The 7,500-nt window shown below is 45.5% G+C and overlaps 1 protein-coding gene across 2 annotated transcripts in view; it reads right to left on the bottom strand.

Moving 5' to 3' along the window:
* Positions 1-7,500, bottom strand: part of gabbr1b (gamma-aminobutyric acid (GABA) B receptor, 1b) — a 147,389-nt gene that overhangs the window by 70,749 nt on the left and 69,140 nt on the right. The gene's annotated exons all lie outside the window — the stretch shown is intronic.

The following is a 7,500-nucleotide window of genomic DNA, read 5'->3' as shown; positions in this document are numbered from 1 at the left end:
GAGAGAGATAGATGAAGGGAGATGGAGAGAGATAGATGAAGGGAGATGGAGAGAGATAGATGAAGGGCGATGGAGAGATAGAGATGAAGGGAGATGGAGAGAGATAGATAGATGAAGGGAGATGGAGAGAGATAGATGAAGGGAGATGGAGAGAGATAGAGATGAAGGGAGATGGAGAGAGAGATAGATGAAGGGAGATGGAGAGAGAGGGATGATGGGAATTGGAGAGAGATAGATGAAGGGAGATGGAGAGAGAGATAGATGAAGGGCGATGGAGAGAGATAGATGAAGGGAGATGGAGAGAGATAGATGAAAGGAGATGGAGAGAGATAGATGAAGGGAGATGGAGAGAGATAGATGAAGGGCGATGAAGAGAGAGATAGATGAAGGGAGATGGAGAGAGATAGATGAAGGGAGATGGAGAGAGATAGATGAAAGGAGATGGAGAGAGATAGATGAAGGGAGATGGAGAGAGATAGATGAAGGGAGATGGAGAGAGATAGATGAAAGGAGATGGAGAGAGATAGAGAGATGAAGGGAGATGGAGAGAGATAGATGAAGGGAGATGGAGAGAGGGATGATGGGAATTGGGAGAGATAGATGAAGGGAGATGGAGAGAGATAGATGAAGGGCGATGGAGAGAGATAGATGAAGGGAGATGGAGAGAGATAGATGAAGGGCGATGGAGAGAGATAGATGAAGGGAGATGGAGAGAGAGATGAAAGGAGATGGAGAGAGATAGAGAGATGAAGGGAGATGGAGAGAGATAGATGAAGGGCGATGGAGAGAGAGAGATGAAAGGAGATGGAGAGAGATAAAGGAGATGGAGAGATAGAGAGACCCACAGGCCGTGTGCGAATACCCATACTTGCGTTGTAAATAGTAGGCATTATGGGAAAAATGTCTTCAGACACATGTGTGTTTGACAGCAGCTGATAATCAGAGAAGGTGACGCGCTGTACCAAAATGAACGAACGGCGGGAATCAACCCAACAGCTCATCAGAAGATGCATCCTCAGTATGGATGAGTAGTATGTTGATATTTGTTGCATACTACATGAATTTTTTTACTAAACAGTACGTTCTAAATAGTACTGTATGTAGTACGATTAGTACACAGTATGTCGTTTTAGTAAGTAGTAGGCAAGACCGATTTCGGACAGAGTCGGTGTCTTGTCAGAGAGAAAGACAGATGCTAATCAGGCTGGATCTCTCCCTTGCCCATCCCGGACTCAGCAGTGGAGGAGGGATCTGGTAGAGTTACAGGTCAGCGGGGTTAGTGATCTGGTAGAGTTACAGGTCAGCGGGGTTGGGAGTGATCTGGTAGAGTTACAGGTCAGCGGGGTTAGTAGGAGGGATCTGGTAGAGTTACAGGTCAGCGGGGTTAGTAGGAGGGATCTGGTAGAGTTACAGGTCAGCGGGGTTAGTGGGAGGGATCTGGTAGAGTTACAGGTCAGCGGGGTTAGTAGGAGGGATCTGGTAGAGTTACAGGTCAGCGGGGTTAGTAGGAGGGATCTGGTAGAGTTACAGGTCAGCGGGGTTAGTAGGAGGGATCTGGTAGAGTTACAGGTCAGCGGGGGTTAGTAGGAGGGATCTGGTAGAGTTACAGGTCAGCGGGGTTAGTGGGAGGGATCTGGTAGAGTTACAGGTCAGCGGGGTTAGTAGGAGGGATCTGGTAGAGTTACAGGTCAGCGGGGTTAGTGGGAGGGATCTGGTAGAGTTACAGGTCAGCGGGGTTAGTAGGAGGGATCTGGTAGAGTTACAGGTCAGCGGGGTTAGTAGGAGTGATCTGGTAGAGTTACAGGTCAGCGGGGTTAGTAGGAGGGATCTGGCAGAGTTACAGGTCAGCGGGGTTAGTGGGAGGGATCTGGTAGAGTTACAGGTCAGCGGGGTTAGTAGGAGTGATCTGGTAGAGTTACAGGTCAGCAGGGTTAATAGGAGGGATCTGGTAGAGTTACAGGTCAGCGGGGTTAGTGGGAGGGATCTGGTAGAGTTACAGGTCAGCGGGGTTAGTAGGAGGGATCTGGTAGAGTTACAGGTCAGCGGGGTTAGTGGGAGGGATCTGGTAGAGTTACAGGTCAGCGGGGTTGGTGGGAGGGATCTGGCAGAGTTACAGGTCAGCGGGGTTAGTAGGAGGGATCTGGTAGAGTTACAGGTCAGCGGGGTTGGTGGGAGGGATCTGGCAGAGTTACAGGTCAGCGGGGTTAGTAGGAGGGATCTGGTAGAGTTACAGGTCAGCGGGGTTAGTGGGAGTGATCTGGTAGAGTTACAGGTCAGCGGGGTTAGTAGGAGGGATCTGGTAGAGTTACAGGTCAGCGGGGTTAGTAGGAGGGATCTGGTAGAGTTACAGGTCAGCGGGGTTAGTAGGAGGGATCTGGTAGAGTTACAGGTCAGCGGGGTTAGTAGGAGGGATCTGGTAGAGTTACAGGTCAGCGGGGTTAGTAGGAGTGATCTGGTAGAGTTACAGGTCAGCGGGGTTAGTGGGAGTGATCTGGTAGAGTTACAGGTCAGCGGGGTTAATAGGAGTGATCTGGTAGAGTTACAGGTCAGCGGGGTTAGTGGGAGTGATCTGGTAGAGTTACAGGTCAGCGGGGTTAGTGGGAGGGATCTGGTAGAGTTACAGGTCAGCGGGGTTAGTAGGAGTGATCTGGTAGAGTTACAGGTCAGCGGGGTTAGTGGGAGTGATCTGGTAGAGTTACAGGTCAGCGGGGTTAGTAGGAGTGATCTGGTAGAGTTACAGGTCAGCGGGGTTAGTAGGCTAACCACCAACACACTGCTCCACATCTCCAGTCTGGAATATGGAGTACAGGTGTTGGATCTTAATTTGACCAGTATTGTCACAGCAAAATGATCCTGTAGCAACAGGATTTGAACATTTAGTCCATAATGTTACTTGATCGGTGGTTAGATAATTAGCTGGCCAAAATTAGGCTACATTAAAAGTACCATACCGTCAACATAACCTTCTAGTAGTGAGGGTTTTCAGTGAAGTTATGTAAATCATGCACTTCCTGCGGTGCAGGACACTTCAAAGCAACAAAAGAGTGATCATAATTAAGATACTGTAGTGTAAATGTAAAATGACAATTGGGCACTCAAAAGAACAGAGCTTGGAGCTCATCTGCTGTGTGACGCTGGATTGGTGCAGGATGTCTCTGTGAATTGGCACTCAGATATAACAGCTTCCTGTCAGACAGTATCTTCAATGCGACGCTGGATTGGTGGGGATGGGGAATGTGTTTGTTTGTCTCTGCCATAGAGGCTCCTATAGTTAGCGTGTTTAAAATATTGTTTTCTGTGGTCTCTGCATGCTTCATTGTGCTACAGTGTTGCATATTTCACTGTTGTTCTAGGAGTGTGTGACGCTGTAACAGTGCTGGTTTAGCCTGGGATGCTGCAGTGCTAAGATGTAGCGGTTTAGGGCACTAAGTAGTGCACTACAGTATATAAGAAATAGGGGGCCATTTGGGACACATCCTTACTTCAGAGCTTGGTGTGTTTGTTAATATAAAGCACGTTGCCATGGAGTCAGGAGGTCAGGGTAGCAACCGTAACCTACAGCACATCTCAGGAGCGTGTTGCTATGGAGTTTTATGCTACATGGAATCAAAATCAACTCTAATCATTCATATGGAATCAAATCAAATGTCTTCCTTCATATGGAATCAAATCAACTGTATTCCTTCATATGGAATCAAATTAACTGTATTCCTTCATATGGAATCAAATCAACTGTATTCCTTCATATGGAATCAAATCAACTGTATTCCTTCATATGGAATCAAATCAACTGTATTCCTTCATATGGAATCAAATCAACTGTATTCCTTCATATGGAATCAAATCAACTGTATTCCTTCATATGGAATCAAATTAACTGTATTCCTTCATATGGAATCAAATCAACTGTATTCCTTCATATGGAATCAAATCAACTGTATTCCTTCATATGGAATCAAATTAACTCTAATCCTTCATATGGAATCATATCAACTCTAATCCTTCATATGGAATCAAATCAACTGTATTCCTTCATATGGAATCAAATCAACTGTATTCCTTTTGTGTGTGTGTGTGTGTGTGTGTGTGTGTGTGTGTGTGTGTGTGTGTGTGTGTGTGTGTGTGTGTGTGTATGTGACCAACTGGGGACATTTTATTGTTCCCCACAAGGTCAAATACTATTTCTAGGGGGTTTAGGGTTAAGGTTAGAATTAATGTTAGGGTTAGGAGCTAGGGTTAGGGGTTAGGAGCTAGGGTTAGGGGTTAGGGAAAAATGATTTTTGAATTGGACTGAATTGTGTGTCCCCACAAGGTTAGTCATACAATACTGTGTGTGTGTGTGTGTGTGTGTGTGTGTGTGTGTGTGTGTGTGTGTGTGTGTGTGTGTGTTTGAATGTTCGTATCTGTGTGTGTGTGTGTGTGTGTGTGTGTGTGTTTAGTAGTGTCATTTGGGCCAGTGTGTTCGCTCTAATACCTCTCCTTGCCCTTAGTGCTGGAATCGGAACAGTGTGTTACCATGGCGACCGGGCTCCATAATGGTTGCCACGGCGATACGAAAGGGAAGCAGCGATGCAGTGGTTGTCAGGGCGACTGATGGAATGAGGGAGGAGAGAGAGAGAGAGTGTGAACAAACACAGACAAATAAAAAAACTCAGTAAGAGGATGAGAGAGAAACAGAGCCGGAGACAAAGACGGAACGAAAAAGAGAGAGAGAAGAGAGGAAAGGAAAGGAGGAGACCAAATGGGTGGACAGGTGTTTGTCGTCATGCTTAAAGAGCACGAGACCGAGGCCAGCCCGTGTTCGGATACAAACACTGACTCCATTACCCTCTTTCTCTATGCATCTGGTCTGATTTGAAGACTGAGAGAGAGAGAGAAGGGAGAGAGAGAGGGAGAGAGAGGGAGAGAGAGAGCGAGAGAGAGAGAGAGAGAGAGAGAGAGAGAGAGAGAGAGGAGAGAGAGAGAGAGGGAGAGAGATAGAGAGAGATAGAGAGAGGGAGAGAGATAGAGATAGATAGAAAGGGAGAGAGAGAGGGAGGGAGGGAGAGAGAGAGAGAGAGAGAGAGAGATGAGTCGCTGCAGAGGGCGAGTGAAAATCAAACGCCGGCTGCAGACCAGACGGTCAACACGTGGCGGCTTCCCATCTGGAACAAAGTCACGCTCTCCTTCAAGAGGCCTTATTCTGTCACATCCTGGTTATTCTTAGCCCGTTTCGCCAGAAGACCGCGGGAAAGGGGACGGGTGTGACGGGGCGGCGTGGAGGGACGTCACCGGGGCTCTGGTGACCGTGGCAGGAGACAGGATAAGGACACGTCTGCCCATGAAACGATGACATGCCGTCAGAAAGATAGCAGGCCAAGGTTCTTTCCCTTTCGTTAAGGTGTGTCTCAAATGGTGCCCTATTGTCCTATATAGGGCACTACTTTTAAGTCCTACGAGGAATAGGGGGCCATTTTGGACACATAGACACTGTCTGATGTCGACGGGTCTGTCTGTACAAGCAGATGGCCCACCGCATGTGACCCCACACAGACACCCTGTTCCCTATGGGCCATATTCTCTATATGGGACCTTGTCAAAAGTAGTGCACTACATAGGGAATAGGGTGCCATTTGGGACATTGGACATCAGTGATATCTAAGGTCATCAGTCTCACGCACTACTTTTGACCAGAGACTATGGGACACAGCCTGAGTCTTCAACGACCATCAGACTAGTGTGTGTGTGTGTGTGTGTGTGTGTGTGTGTGTGTGCCTGAGACTTCAACGACCATCAAACTAGTGCATCATCCAGTGTGTGTGTGTGTGTGTGTGTGTGTGTGTGTGTGTGTGTGTGTCAATCCTAGGGGACTCGTTACAACACAGGGCAGGGTACTGGCATGCCACCAAAGCACTTGATTTATTGAAATGCTGATACAATCATTAGAAGCAAATCCACATGAGAACATGGACTTACATTGGTCTTAGCACATGGCAGGATGTCGGTATGCATTATGATGACATGTTACGTTATGTTGGTGACCTTCAAAGACCAGCTAGCTACAGTACCAATCTGACCTCCACCCGCATCATATAGACTTACATCGGTCTTACCATACAATGTTGAACAAAGTATTTTGGTATGCATTTGGGTGTGATGTTATGTATGATGGGTATGAGTGACTTTCAATGCAATGTGACCTTCAAAACTGTAACCAGACCTCCAGCGTGTGTTACAGGTTACAGGCATGATTACCAGGGCCAAGAGAGGAAGAAAGAGACAGAGAGAGAGAGAGAGAGAGAGAGAGAGGAGACAGATAGAGACAGACAAATAGAGACCGACAGAAAGAAAGACAGACAGAGAGAGAGAGAGAGAAGACCGCGGGAAAGGTTGTTCCTCAAAAGAACAGACATGGAAACAACCACACATTCACAGCCCAGTAAGCTGTACAACATCAGAAATTCATACAGATGGGCCCAAAACAGCACAGAAAAATACAAGCAAGCAACCTGGAACCAAAATATCCAAACACTCTTAGATAACTTTCTGGATACCACATTCACTCACAGTTAAGAAGGCATCAATCTATCAGTAAAAAACATTAACTACAGTGGGGTAAAAAGAATTTAGTCAGCCACCAATTGTGCAAGTTCTCCCACTTAAAAAGATGAGAGAGGCCTGTAATTTTCATCATAGGTACACTTCAACTATGACAGACAAAATGAGAAGAAAAAAAATCCAGAAAATGACATTGTAGGATTTTTTATGAATTTACTGTACAACCATAAACACAAACAACTTCTGGCAAAATTGAAAAAAATAAATAAATCAAAACAAGAGGAATTAGCGATACAAAATGGTGACATATGGACGACCCATTTTAAAACACTCTACAACACCGTTCAAATTGACACAAACGCAGAACAACGCCAAATTCATGAGAAGTTGAATGGATTAGAAAAAGCTATAAAGGACAATCAAAATCCATTGGACTCCCTAATTATTCACCAGGAGCTCTATAAGAAACTTCAGGCCCTCAAATGTAAAAAAGCTTGCGGACCTGATGGCATCCTAAATGAGATGCTCAAACTCACTAGTGCAAAATTTCAATTGGCTATATTAAAACTGTTTAATTTGATCCTAAGTGTAGGTTATTTCTCTGACATCTGGAATCAAGGACTCGTAACCCCAATCTTCAAGAACGGAGACAAATTTGACACTAACAATTACAGAGGCATTTGTGTGCACAGTAACCTGGGGAAGGTTTTCTGAAGTATTATAAATGTAAGAGTTCTAAACTTCCTTAATAAGCACAATGTCTTGAGTAAAAGCCAAATTGGATTTACACCAAAACATCGCACGACTGATCATATTTACACCCTACACACTCTGATAGATAAACATGTCCACCAAAATAATACCAAAATATACACTTGCTTTATCGACTTCCAAAAGCATTTGATTCTATTTGGCATACAGAACTGTTCTACAAAGTTATTGAAAGTGGTGTAGGGGGTCAAA

This window comes from Salmo salar, chromosome ssa27 (assembly GCF_905237065.1).
Source record: "Salmo salar chromosome ssa27, Ssal_v3.1, whole genome shotgun sequence".
In the NCBI taxonomy this organism is placed as follows: Eukaryota; Metazoa; Chordata; class Actinopteri; order Salmoniformes; family Salmonidae; genus Salmo; species Salmo salar.
This window is presented reverse-complemented; position numbering and strand designations above follow the sequence as displayed.